Raw genomic sequence first — 13,799 nt, forward strand, 5'->3', positions numbered from 1 at the left:
GCTCGCAAAGCTCTGGGATTACTGGCATGAACCATCTCACCTGGCTAACATTTATTTTCCCTCTATTGTCTTCAGAAAACCCCCAACTTTTCATTTGGAATAATTTTAGACTACAAAAAAGTTATGAAGCTAGTATACCCTTCACACAATTTCTCCTAATGTTAACATCTTACATAACCATTATACATTTCTTATAACTAAAAACTACTATTACCTAAACTTAAATTTTATTTTAAGTTTATAGCCTATCTACATCACCATGTTGCATATGACAGTGTCTCAGATTTTTTCTTGCTTTTGATTACCTTGATAGTTTGAGGAATACTGGTGAGGTGTTTTGAGGAATATCCCACAAACGAGATTTGTCTGATGTTTATCTTTCAGTTAGACTGAGGTCACGGTTTTTTTAAATCACATCATGTCAAGGGCAAGTGCAGTGACTAATCACTTTGATTTTCACGTGGAGTGGCTCTACAGCCCTCTTTCCACACTGTACTCTTGGAAAGGTCGTCCCCAGGCACAGGCCACACTCAGGGTGGGTGCGGACGGATTACCACACCCCTCTGGATGAGGTATTATTAGAATTCCTCTGCAAGGAAGATTATCCCTTCTCCCTCATTTATTTAATCACGTATTTATATCAGCACGGGTTCTGGGCTGTTTTATACTTTAGGATATAACTTAATGCAATGTACTTTATATTGCTGCTCAAATTGTCCCAGGCGCGGCCCCCGGAAGCTCTCTGGGTAGATCCCTGCGCCCTTGGACGCCCGGTCCTTCAGTTTTTTGAGCACCTCAAGCTTCTGGCCTACAAAACGCTCCCGGCTCAGCTGGAGCTTTCTGCGCCCGGGTCCTAGAGTCGCCCATTTCTCTAAGGCGCCTTGGCCCTATTTTTAGAGAGCGGTATTTAGAAACCAAGATTAGGGTGCTAACAATTTTTTTTTTTTAATTTTTATATTTTTAAGACAGGATCTCACTTTGTAACACTTCCTTTTAGTGGAAGCGCCGACCTCGTGGGAGACCCACGCCCCCTGCCTCCTTCCGTCCCGTTTCTTAGGAAACCACCCAGACACCCCGCCCCACCGGCCGGGGCCCGCCGCGCATGCGCGCCGCGGCGTGACGTCAGAACGGCGGCCAGGACGCCGGACGTGCGGCAGTCGCAGGCGAGGAGGCGAGGAACTGCCGTGGCGTCTTGGCGTTCTCCACTCTGGTTCGCAGGTGAGTGTCCCTGTTTACTCCGGGCGACCCTAGCTCCTTTCCCCTCTGGCCCGCGCCTCTCCAGATTCTCCTCTAGAGCTGCCCAGCCTCGCGCCCCTCCGAGGGGACCCCGTACCGCGCCACCTCCGCGGTGTCCCCACGCCGTAATTTTCCCTGAGGCTCCTGGCCACGGGTCCGCCCACCTCCCTGGACCACCCTGACCTTCCCCAGGTCCGCCCTCTCAGTTTCCCCTAGAGCAGCCCATTCGGGAGCCCTCCCAGTGGGCCCCCCCCGGCCTCTCAGACCCCCTCCCATCGCTTCCCCGGCGTCCGCCTCAGGTCCTTTCCCCGAGCCCCTCCCCTCCGGCCCCGCGGACCCTCCCCCTTTCCCGACTGCAGCCTCCGCCTTGCATCCTTTCTGGCCGCTCGGGAGTGTCCCACACGTCTGACTGCCGGGACCTGCTGCGGCCCGCCGCATGGGGTCTCCCGGCGTCCGATCTCTACCCCTGCTGCTCCCTCTGCTCCAGGGAACTTGCCTTCTCAGTTCTCCTTCCCAGAGGTCTCCCCTCCTTAAGTCCTGGGGGCCGTTGAGGCTTTACCCTCGCGGTGCGGTCCGCCCCCGCTGCATTTCACCTGCTCTTGGCCTTGCAATGTCTTTAGTCATAAGTGCTTGGTGTACCTTATCTTACATATCTCTCTTCATGTTTGATTCTGTTACTCAGCTAGATTGAAAACTCCGGAGGTCAGGGATTTGCATAGGGATCCCCCAGCCCCCCCACCCCGCTTAAATCTCAGATGTAGGCCGGTTCAGGGTGGGTGGAGGAAAGGAATGAGGTGCAGTGGTCACTGTAAAAAATTAAAGGAACATGGTTAATTCAAAATAATACTGACTCATGGTCTCAGCCTTTAAATTTTTAGTGCTTAGGAAAGGGTGGAACCACCACCGAGGGAGGAGGGCTGACAGCTGAGGGGAGGAATATTCCAAGGTCTTCTGTGGCCTTTGGTATGAACCAGTACCAATTCAGGAAGTGACTTGTCCGAAGTCACATGAGGAATTAGGACCCGAGCTGGCACTGGTAACTGCCTGTTTAGTGTGGCCCTCAGTATTTGTTGACTAAACTAATGACCAAAACATGTATGCACAGACACAGCTGTGCGTCTGTGCCCATGCAGTGGGTGTGTCTGCCTAAGGACCTGTGGGGGTGTGGGAATACTGCTGTGACGGTTCAATTGTGGTGCTCAGGAGTGTTCCCTAGGTTCAGAAAGTTCCTAACCCTGGGCTGGTTGGCTGGATATTGATAGGACTGGAGCTTGTCTGGGCTTCCTTTGTGCCTGGTGTTTACTCTCTGTGGTGGTGATCTCTTTACTCGACTCTTCCCTATTCGTACTGATCTCCCTGAGGACAGGAATCAAACTGTGTTGCAGGGTTTCCCTAATAAACAGCATAGTGTTTGGCACTTTGTAGGTGGTCAGTAAATGCTTATTGAAGAAGGCTGCAGAAAAGAACTCAGAACCTGACAGCGGTTCTTTGCTAGCATTATATTTTAAAGGCGGTGGTACATTCTGTAAGTAAATTTCCTGCTATTCTCAAGGACTGAGTTGATTAAATGTGTACAGCAGTGGTATAGAGAGGACAGATACTCTTGTGGTGTTACTCCTTGGGAAGGTGGAGGTTTCTCTCAGCTCTTTCTGAAAGCTTTGCTTATGCTTTTCAGCTTGCATTAATATTTTTCTTTCTCCTTTCCTCCGCCTGCCTTCTGTCTTACTGTTTTGTCTAAAGAAATTGAAGAATTACCTTATTAATAACAGTAACTACCAAAAACTGCAAAACACACTGTTAAAAATGCTCCCAAAGTGGGGGCTAATTGACCCAGTTGTTTTGTTAGTTATATATTTGCTTCCACAGTGGATCATGGAAACGGAAAGTTGGACTTCCTTGCCGCTTTGCTTTCTTTGCCTGTCTGCCCTTTGATGGTGCTTGTATTAGGCTTGTTGTTAAGAAGTGGTTCCCAACTGGAAATGGCCAATGCCACGTGGGAACTGACCTCTACATGTTGATGGGTCACCCAACCTTCTTTCCCTTCTGTTTCAGAATGTACCTGTGACGTCTCTTTGACTCTCCATTGTTGCCCTTGAAGAACAGAGATGAGTTTTCTTCCTTTTTCATAAGGAAGCCACTTTTATAGCTAAAGAGAGCTGGAGAACTGGGATATCATGAGGAGTTGTAGACAGTTAAACCTGAATTCTAGCTTTTGGAACAAAATAGTAATGTAATTGTAGCAGTTCTCACTTTTTTATTTTTTATTTTTTTGAGACGGAGTTTCACTCTTGTTGCTTAGGCTGGAGTGCGATGGCGCAGTCTTGGCTCACTGCAACCTCCGCTTCCCGGGTTCAAGGGAGTCCCCTGCCTCTGCCCCCCAAATAGCTGGGATAACAGGCGTGCGCCACCATGCTCGGCTAATTTTTTGTATTTTTAATAGAGATGGGGTTTCACTATGTTGGTCAGGCTGGTCTCGAACTCCTGACCTCAGGTGATCCACCTGCCTTGGCCTTCCAAAGTGTTGGGATTATAGGCGTGAGCCGCCGCGCCTGGCCAGTTCTCACTTTTGGACCATCTACTACAGGGCTGTTTGGACATATCTCCTTTAATTGTCACAGTAACCCCATGACGTAATTGGTTGTGCCTGGTCATACAGGTAAAACTGAGGCTTAGAGAGGTTTAGAATTTTGCTGAAGGTCATACTAGTGAGTAGAAGGCAAAGTAGGCTTCAGGCTTAGAACTGTCAGATTCCAAAGGCAGTATTTTTTGTCCATCTGTTGTCTGTTTCGATTCAATGCTTTCAAAGAGATGCAAATTCAAATTTAAAATAATTTAAATCGTTGAATATGGCTTACATTTTAAAGCTTTGCATAGGTTTTATTGGCATAAAAATAATGTTCTTTTGCAGCTAGTTTGCTGGTGTTTTATTCTCTAGAGACCAACAGCTAGGGCTTAGTGTTTATCTGATGAGTTTTAGTTTATGCATTCAGTTTTGCTCCAGGATATAAATAGTGAAATGTTGAATTAAGTTATGGAGTGGTGTGAAATTCAGCATGCTAAGGCAAACAAACAGAAGTCTTCTGAGCCATTTGAGAAGCAGCTTGATGTCCTTGTTCTTAGAACAGGGCTGTCCAATCTTTAGGCTTTCTTGGGCCACATTGGAAGAAGGCCACACATAAAATACACTAACCCTAATGATAGCTGATGCACTAAAAAATAAAATTGCAAAAAAATCTCATAACGTTTTAAGAAAGTTTACAAATTTGTGTTGGGCTGCATTCAAAGCTGACCTGGGCTGGGGCCATGAGTTGGACAAGCTCGTTCTGGAATATTTTAGGCAAATTTTGGTAAGGGGGAAAATAAGTAATAGTAATAATAGTAGTAAATAGTAATAATTGCTGTCAAAGCAGCTACCATTTATCGAGTTCTAGTAACTGTGAGGCACCATGCCAACTACTTACATATTATTTCACCCAATTTTCCAAACATCCTGTCAAGTAGGTGGTGGGAATTTTCGTTTTATAGATCAGGCTTGGAAACGTGACTTGTCCGATCGAGTCAGGATCTGAACATAGGTCTTTTTAACTCTAAAGCTTATACCCAAACACTGGGTTCTGTGAATTTTCAAAAGCATATGATAGGCTGACTGCAGTGGCTCATTCCTGTAATCCCAGAACTTTGGGAGGCTGAGATGGAAGAATCCCTTGAGCCCAGGAGTTCGAGACCAGCTTGGGCAACATAGTGAAACCTCGTCTCTACAAAAACAAAACAAAATGTGATCAAAATCATACTTCATGATTTTTGGTTTCTAAAGATACTCTCTAAATTTCTCTCCCCAATTTAAAAACGAAAGCAGAGCACTGTTGGAAGGTTCAAAATAGGTAGATTAATTTAGGTTGGTTTTTTCATTTTGGTATAGTTGAAGATAATTCAGGTTATTGTTTACATGTTTACATTTATCAAAATAATGCATGTACATAGATTGAAAGACCAAATAGGCTGAGCGTGGTGGCTCAAGCTTTTGGAGGCCAGCACTTTTGGAGGCTGAGGTGGGTGGATCCCTGAGGTCAGGAGTTTGAGACCAGCCTGACCAACGTGGTAAAATCCCGTCTGTACTAAAAGTACAAAAATCAGCTGTGCGTGGTGGCGGGCGCCTGTAATCCCAGCTACTTGGGAGGCTGAGGCAGGAGAATCGCTTGAACCTGGAAGGCGATGGGTGCAGTGAGCCAAGATCGCGCCACTGTACTCCAGCCTGGGCAACAAGAGCGAAACTCCGTCTCAAAACAAACAAACAAAACAACCAAATAGTGCTTTAAACCTTAGAATAAAAAAAATATATATCAATCTCTTGCCCACCCCCTTTTTAAACTATAGACAACTATTTTCACCTTTTTTTGGCACTTTTTAAAATAGTATTTTGGCCGGGTGTGGTGGCTCACACCTGTAATTCCAGCACTTTGGGATGCCAAGGCAAGCGGATCATGAGGTCAGGAGATCGAGACCATCCTTGCTGACACGGTGAAACCCTGTCTCTACTAAAAATACAAAAAAATTACCTGGGTGTGGTGGCGGGTGCCTGTAGTCCCAGCTATTCGGGAGGCTGAGGCAGGAGAATGGCGTGAACCCGGGAGGTGGAGGTTGCAGAGAGCTGAGATCGCGCCACTGCCCTCCAGCCTGGGTGACAGAGTGAGACTCCGTCTCAAAAAAAAAAAAAAAAAGTATTTTATCTTTGTGGATATGGTAAAATTGCTGTTGATTTACGTGTAATCTTTTGACTTTTGATCATAGAAGACTTTTGCTGCCTTGTAAAACTCTTCAATCCACCAGTGAGTCAAAAACTTGTAGGAAATTTGTCAGTTACTTTTTTTCTCCCCTGTAGTACTCGGTCCTGCTCCAGTCTGGACTGTTTTTTTTTTTTTTTGTCTCCCCAGTCCTTCTGCACAGCTGCCTTTCTGGGAATTTCCTCCCCTGCCAGTTGAAGACCGAATCCTACTCTGTCGCCCAGGCTGGAGTGCAGTGACATGATCATTCATGGCTTACTGTGCTTCTACCTTCTGGGCTCAAGCGATCTTCCTACCTCAGTCTCCCAAGTAGGTGGGACTACAGGCGTGCACCACTATGCGCAGCTAACTTCTTATTTTTTTGTTGAGGATGTCTCACTGTGTTGCTGGGTTGGTCTCAAACTCCTGGGCTGAAGCGATTCTCCCACCTTGACTTCCCAAAGTGTTGGGATTACACTCAAGAGCCACCATGCCTGGCCTTGATTAATGATTTGACTGGGTGTGGAATTCTGGCTTGGAAATAATTTTCCGTTAGCATTTTGAAGGTATTGCTCTAGATGTCCTGTGTCTTGCTGATTGTTGATCCTTTATATATGCTTTTTTCTTTGGGAAGTTTTTAGGTTCTCTTCTTTGTCCTTGATGTTATGAAATTTCAGTCATCCTACCTGTGGAGAATCTTTTAAAATTCATGATGCTGGACAGTCATTGGAGCTTTTGAATCTAGAAATGTGTTATCCTGTTGCGGGAAATGGTTTTATAGTATTATTTGTCTGCTCTTTTCTCTGTGGTTTATTTATGAAATTCTCCTATAAGCAGAATTTTTTTTTTTGAGACGGAGTCTCGCTGTGATGCCCAGGCTGGAATGCAGTGGTGCAATCTCAGCTCACTGCAACCTCTGTCTCCCGGGTTCAAGTGATTATCCTGCCTCAGCCTGCTCAGTAGCTGGGACTACAAGTGCGTGCCACCATGCCTGGCTAATTTTTGTATTTTTAGTAGAGATGCGGTTTCACCATACTGGCCAGGCTCGTCTTGAACTCCTGACCCCAAGTGATCTACCCGCCTCAGCCTCCCAAAGTGCTGTGATTAACAGGTATGAGCCACTGTGCCCGGCTAGCAGAATATTTTATATTCCAGGCTCATCCTCTAATTTTTTTCCATCTCTTGGTCTTTTTTTTTTTTTTTTTTTTTTACTCTTCATTTCAGAGAGATTTCTTCCATCTTGATCTTTCCATCTCTTGTATTGAATTTTTAATTTTGGTTATTATTTTTAATTGAGAGCTCTGAATATTTCTTTTTATTCTTGTTTTTTTTTTTTTTTTTTTTTTTTTGAGATGGAGTCTCACTCCAGTCACCCAGGCTGGAGTGCAGTGGCACTATCTCGGCTCACTGCAAGCTCCGCTTCCCGGGTTCACGCCATTCTCCTGCCTCAGCCTCCTGAGTAGCTGGGACTACAGGAGCCTGCCACCACGCCTGGCTAATTTTTGTATTTTTAGTAGAGACGGGGTTTCACCATGTTGGCCAGGCTGGTCTCGAACTCCTGACCTCAAGTGATCTACTCTCCTCGGCCTCCTAAAGTGTTGGGATTATAGGCGTGAGCCACTGTGGCCAGCTGTAAAGTAATATTTTTAAAGTTTTCTTTTGTACCCAGCATTGTCTCTGATTCTTGTGAGGTTTTTTTTCTTGAAAATTTTATTTTCTTTAATCTCTATCTTTTATGGTCTAGATTTTTCTCCAGTGTCTGATTGTGATACTGTGAAATGTTTATTTTGTCTTTGACCTCATTTCCTGCCTTACAACTCCTATTTAATACAATCCTTAAAAATCTCCAAAATGATGTCTTTTTGTATGCTAATGATTGATTGATGGCCTGCAGACTCCCTTCAGGATGGGGGCTGGTCATCTGAAACACCTATGTGACTTTTGAGGGTTGGAACTTTCATGTCTGCCCCCCAACCTTCCAGGAAGGAGAGAGGGGTTCAAGGTGATGTTGATCACCAATGGCTGTTGGTTTAATCAATCATGCTAATGTAATGAGGCCTCCATAAAAACCCAAAAGGATTGGGTTTGGGGAGCCTCCAGAATAGCCGAACACCTGGAGGTTCCTGGAGGGAGGGTGGTGTGCCTGGAGAGGCCTGAACACTAACACCTTGCCCTATACATATCTCTTCATGTGTGTCGTTTGTAATACCCTTTATAATAAACTGGTAAATATAAGTCATTGTTTACCTGAATTTTGTGAGCTGCTCTAGCAAATTAATCAAACACAGGGAGATGGGGGAATTCTAATAGACCTAAAGAAAGAAACTAAAGCAAAAATTACTATAAATATCGAGAGTTTATTTAGGCCAGATTTGAGGACAGCAACCTGGGAAGCATAGATTCAAGTTGCTCTGAATATATGCTTCGAGTAGCAACAGTTACAAGTGGGATTTTAAAGGGCAAAAATAGGGGCAGTTTCTAAGTTGAACATAAACTATTGGTTGGCTGTATATTGTTCTTTGTATCACACATTCCAGGAACATGAAGAAAATGATTGGGGGTCACATTGTGTAACTTGTAGTAACAGTCTTGGTAATTTATCAGCTTGTCTGGAAACTACAGGAAAGGGAAGATTTAAAAAACCCCAAGTCCCTTTAAACAGTTAACCCTGAGCGTGGCTGGGGCTGTGGTAACTAAAGACCCATTTTCTAAATTTTGCCGGCTTTATGTTCTTCAGATTGCTCTGAGCTACTTTTCTTTCTCACTGACTTAAAGCTAGTTGATCACATGTTCCAGAGGCCCTGACTTGTGGCTGGTGTCTGAAGGGTGGGCAGTCTTGTGGGACTGAGCCCTCAACCTGTGGGATCTGATGCTATCTCCAGGTAGATAGTGTGACAGTTGAATTGCAGGACACCTAGTTGGTGTTCGCTGAAGAATTTTTTTTTTTTTTTGAGACTGGGTCTCACTCTTGCCCAGGTTGGAATGTAGTGGTGTGATCATGGCTCACTGCAACCTCCCCATCCCAGGCTCAAGTGGTCCTCTTACCTCAGCCCCCCAGTAGCTGGGACTACAGGTGTGTGCCACCATGCCCCGCTGATTTTTGTATGGATGAGGTTTCACCATGTTGCCTAGGCTGGTCTCAAACTCCTGAGCTCAAGTGGTCCCCCGACCTTCTCCTCCTAAAGTGTTGGGATTACAGATGCGCAACACTGTGCATGGGCCTGCTGCATAATTGATTTCTTGCTTGGTATGTGGGGAGAAACCCTCACACATTTGGTCACAGAAGTCTTCTATGTTGATTGTTGTGACGTGAGAGCAGAGGAAAAACAGTATTTTTTTCTACTCAGACTGATGATGCTTGCTCTGTATTCCTATTTAAGAGAGGTACTGAAAAGCTGATTGGAAGTCTGTGTGTTTGCTTCAAGTCTGTCTCTTGGTGAGCTTCTCTGGAGGGTGTTAGGCAAAGTTTGGCTTTTTCATTACAGAACACCCAGTTGTCAGTATCAGTGAGCCTTTCCTCTTGGGACTATGCCTTTGCTCTGAGCTAGAGTCTGAGAAGTAAGGAAGAAGATGGAGAATTTGACTTTCACGGACTATATTCTTCTAAGTGTGGCCTGTGACTTTAAGCTGTGTGTAGTGTGGCCACGCCCAGTCTCCAGAGGCATCATCTTCAGGATCAGGGAGGGTCCCTGTCTGCTTGGGTAGGGTGCCTAGTGACCCCTTTGAAGACTTTCCATTAATTCTTCTGATTTCTCCCCACCTTTAGAATTCTCTCTTACCCCCAATTTCTGAGTCTGTTTTTATGTGGCAGGAGTTGGCTTGCTGTGTTTTGGCTTCTGTTAGCACATAACAAAGTAGAGGTGACCATATTTTATGTTAGTTGACACTTGTCTGTTTGTCTTAGAACTTTCAAAATGTTGTGTCTCATCTGCTTTTGTCTGCTGCTGTTCTCTTTGTGGATTTATGCCTTGTTTTCTCCTTAACTCTCATTTTAGTTGCAATTCAGGAGGGAGTGGCCCAGGCTGGAGTGCAGTGGCGTGATCTCAGCTCACTGCAAGCTCCACCTCCCGGGTTTGCACCATTCTCCTGCCTCAGCCTCCCGAGTAGCTGGGACTACAGGCGCCCGCCACCACGCCCGGCTAATTTTTGTATTTTTAGTAGAGACGGGGTTTCATCGTGTTAGCCAGGATGGTCTCCATCTCCTGACCTCGTGATCCACCCTCCTCGGCCTCCCAAAGTGCTGGGATTACAGGCGTGAGCCACCGCGCCCGGCCCATCTGTGCTTCTTATAATTCATCATTAACATTGGAAATAGAGCAATCGCCAGTATGTTGAGCTTCACATTACTGACGTTTCTTTTTTTTTTTTTGAGACAGACTTTTGCTCTTTCACCCAAGCTGGAGTGAAGTGGTGCTATCTTGGCTCACTGCAACCTCCTCATGGTTTCAAGCGATTCTCCTGCCTCAGCCTCCCGAGTAGCTGGGATTACAGGCACCCGCCACGACACCCAGCTAATTTTTGTATTTTTAGTAGAGACAGGGTTTCACCACGTTGGCCAGGCTGGTCTTGAACTCCTGACCTGGGGTGATCTGCCCACCTCAGCCTCCCACAGTGCTGGGATTACAGGCGTGAGCCACCGCCCAGCTTGGTGTTTCTTTTCTCTTGGATCCATGTTTCAGTGTCACTCTTTTGTCTTCTCCCTTTTAAAATAACTCCCTGTGAATTGTAGTGTTTAGTGACAAGAAGTATTAATTCTGTAGAAATACATAAGGAGAGAGAAGAATGGGAAGATGGATGTTTAAAGTCTGCCTTTTTTGTTTTTCCCTTTGAGCCTTGGGTCCTAGGTAACCTCCAGGCAGGGTAGGCCAACCAGATCAGAACCAGGAATTGGTCTAGGCTGATAGGGAGGTGGAAGGGAGGGATGCCTGTGCAGTAGTGCTATGTAAGTCTCTGGGAGGCTGAAGGCATGTTGGTTGAGTGACAGTGTCCACTGCTCTGCTTTGTGATCAGGGTTCAGGATACAGTGGAAGAGCCTGGCAGGGGACACAGTGTAGATAGAAAGGGTTAGCTGCAGTCCAGTACAGGGGAGATGGGTCATTTAGGGAACAGGTGAGTGTGACCGCTGCTTTTGGACTGGGTGCCAGAGGCAAGGGTGAGTTGCTGCCAGTGGTGGAAACTGATGAAGCAAGTAATGTTCCCTGTTGTGGTTGTGGTGGTACCAGCTTGGTGACTGACAGGAGAGGCCAGTTGATGCAGACAAAGGATACACATCTCTTTAATGGAGATAAAGAGCGTATTCACCTGCCTTCAGTAGCTGCCACCTTCCTGTCTCTGCCAGGTGGCAAAATGCCCCAGCCTCAGTCCCCCTAGATGTCTTGCGGCTGATGATACTGTCTGATCCAGGTGAAGGTACCACAGGTACCTTAGGAGGTGCCCAGTGTCATGGAACTTTTATTATATATCCCCTTATTTTTTTCTGACTTCTGGAGATTGGTGTGTAAGTGCTTGCCCAGCTGTGTAAGTCACTAAAACCGGTGTATTCCTGAAACCAACATATTCCTTACTGCATGAATCCATGGTTGGTTTCCCCAGGGCCATTTCTCTCCAGCAGCTTGAGTATAGGCTGGCTCAAAGCCTGCTCCTGCAGTCTCCCCTGCTGTCCAGGTTTCAGTAGTCTCCATTGCTATCCAGGTTTCAGTACACATGAGCTCTCAACTCAGAAGTCGAGTTTTTTTTGTCTTAAAAGGGAAATTCCAATATTTAGATAGTAAATAGCAACAAATGACCCCTACTATTAACATAGTAACCCTTTGCATTATCCAATGAGAGGATGTTACACAATTATCAAAGTGTTTCAAGTGTTTCAACCTTTTTTTTTCTTTTAATCAACCCCCTGTCCTCAATTGTGTGAAATTGAACTCATATTGGAAGGTGTATTAGTCTGCTCTTAAGCTGCTAATGAAGACATACCTGAGACTGGGTAATTTGTAAAGGGAAGAGGTTTAATTGACTCACAGTTCCACATGGCTGGGGAGGCCTCACAATCATGGTGGAAGACAAATGATGAGCAAAGTTATGTCTTAATGGCAGCAGACAAGAGAGCTTGTGCAAAGGAACTCCCATTTATTAAACCATCTGATCTTGTGAGACTTACTCACTACCATGAGAACAGTATGGGGGAAACTGCCCCCAAGATTCAATAATTGTCCCTTGGCCCTACCCTTGACACATGGGGCTTATTGCAATTCCAGGTGAGATTTGGGTGGGGACACAGCCAGACCATATCATTCCGCCCAGGTCCCTGCCAAATCTCATGTCCTCACATTTCAAAACCAATCATGCCTTCCCAGCAGTCCCCCAAAGTCTTAACTCATTTTAGCATTAACTCCAGAGTACACAGTCCAGGCCAGGCGCAGTGGCTCACACCTGTAATCCCAGCACTTTGGGAGGCCGAGGTGGGTGGATCACGAGGTCAGGAAATCAAGACCATCCTGGCTAACACGGTGAAACCCCGTCTCTAAAAATACAAAAAATTAGCCGGGTGTGGTGGCGGGCGCCTATAGTCCCAGCTACTTGGGAGGCTGAGGCAGGAGAATGGGCATGAACCCGGGAGGCGGAGCTTGCAATGAGCCGAGATGGCACCACTGCACTCCAGCCTGGGCGACAGAGTGAGACTCCATCTCAAAAAAAAAAGAAAAGTCCACAGCCCAAAGTCTCATCTGAGATAAAGCAGGTGTCTTCCACCTATGAGCCTGTAAAATCAAAAGCAAGTTAGTTGCTTCCTAGATCCTGTGGGGGTACAGCCATTGGGTAAATACACCTGTTCCAAATGGGAGAAATTGGCCAAAATGAAGGGACTGCAGGCCCCATGCAAGTCCAAAATCTAATGGGGCAGTCAAATCTTTTTTTTTTTTTTTTTTTTTTGAGACAGAGTTTCACTCTTGTTGCCCAGGCTGGAGTGCAATGGCCTGGTCTTGGCTCACTGCAACCTCCACCTCCCGGGTTCAAGTGATTCTCCTGCCTCAGCCTCCTGAGTAGCTGGGATTACAGGTGCCTGCCACCACGCCCAGCTAATTTTTGTATTTTTAATAGAGAGAGCGTTTCACCATGTCAGTCAGGCTGGTCTCGAACTCCTGACCTGAGGCAATCCGCCTGCCTCGGCCTCCCAAAGTGCTGGGATTAACAGGCGTGAGCCACTGAGCCTGGCCAGGGCAGTCAAATCTTAAAGCTCCAAAATGATCTCCTTTGACTCCATGTCTCACATCCACGTCATGCTGATGTAAGAGGTGGGCTCCCATGGCCTTGGGCAGCTCCGTACATGTAGCTTTGCAGGGTACAGCCCCCCCTTTTGGCAGCTTTCACCAGCTGGCATTGAGTGTCTGCAGCTTTCCAGGTGCAGAGTGCAAGTTGGTGGATGTACCGTTCTGGGGTCTGGAGGACATTGGCCCTCTTCTCACAGCTCCAGTACATAGTGTCCCAGTGGGGACTCTGTGTGGGGGCTCCAACCCCATATTTCCCTTCCATACTGCCCTAGTAGAGGTTCTCTGTGAGGGCCCCACCTCTGCAGCAAACTTCTGCCTGGACCGCCAGGCGTTTCCATACATCCTCTGAAATCTAGATGGAGGTTCCTGAACCTCAATTCTTGACTTCTGTGCACCTGCAGGATCAACACCACATGAAAGCTGCCAAGGCTTGGGGCTTGCACCCTCTGAAACCACAACCTGAGCTGTACCTTGGCCCCTTTTAGCCACTGCAGTGGCAGCTGGGACATAGGGCACCAAGTCCCTAGGCTGCACACAGCAG

At 46.4% G+C, this 13,799-nt stretch overlaps 1 protein-coding gene across 16 annotated transcripts in view; it reads left to right on the forward strand.

Annotated features, from left to right (window-relative positions):
* Window positions 1-773: 773 nt before the first annotated feature.
* Window positions 774-13,799, forward strand: part of PLEKHB2 (pleckstrin homology domain containing B2) — a 49,642-nt gene continuing 36,616 nt past the window's right edge. For 4 of the 16 annotated variants that reach the window (XM_055380732.2, XM_063694752.1, XM_055380733.2 and 1 more), the window contains exons 1-2: window positions 1,124-1,218; window positions 6,168-6,326. The gene's annotated coding sequence lies outside the window, so the exon portion shown is untranslated. Of the gene's footprint in view, window positions 1,219-6,167; window positions 6,327-13,799 lie in introns of all 16 variants that reach the window. The other 12 variants (XM_019021934.4, XM_019021935.4, XM_019021936.4 and 9 more) reach the window with 7 other exon arrangements.

This window comes from Gorilla gorilla, chromosome 11 (assembly GCF_029281585.2).
Source record: "Gorilla gorilla gorilla isolate KB3781 chromosome 11, NHGRI_mGorGor1-v2.1_pri, whole genome shotgun sequence".
NCBI classification, from domain to species: Eukaryota; Metazoa; Chordata; class Mammalia; order Primates; family Hominidae; genus Gorilla; species Gorilla gorilla.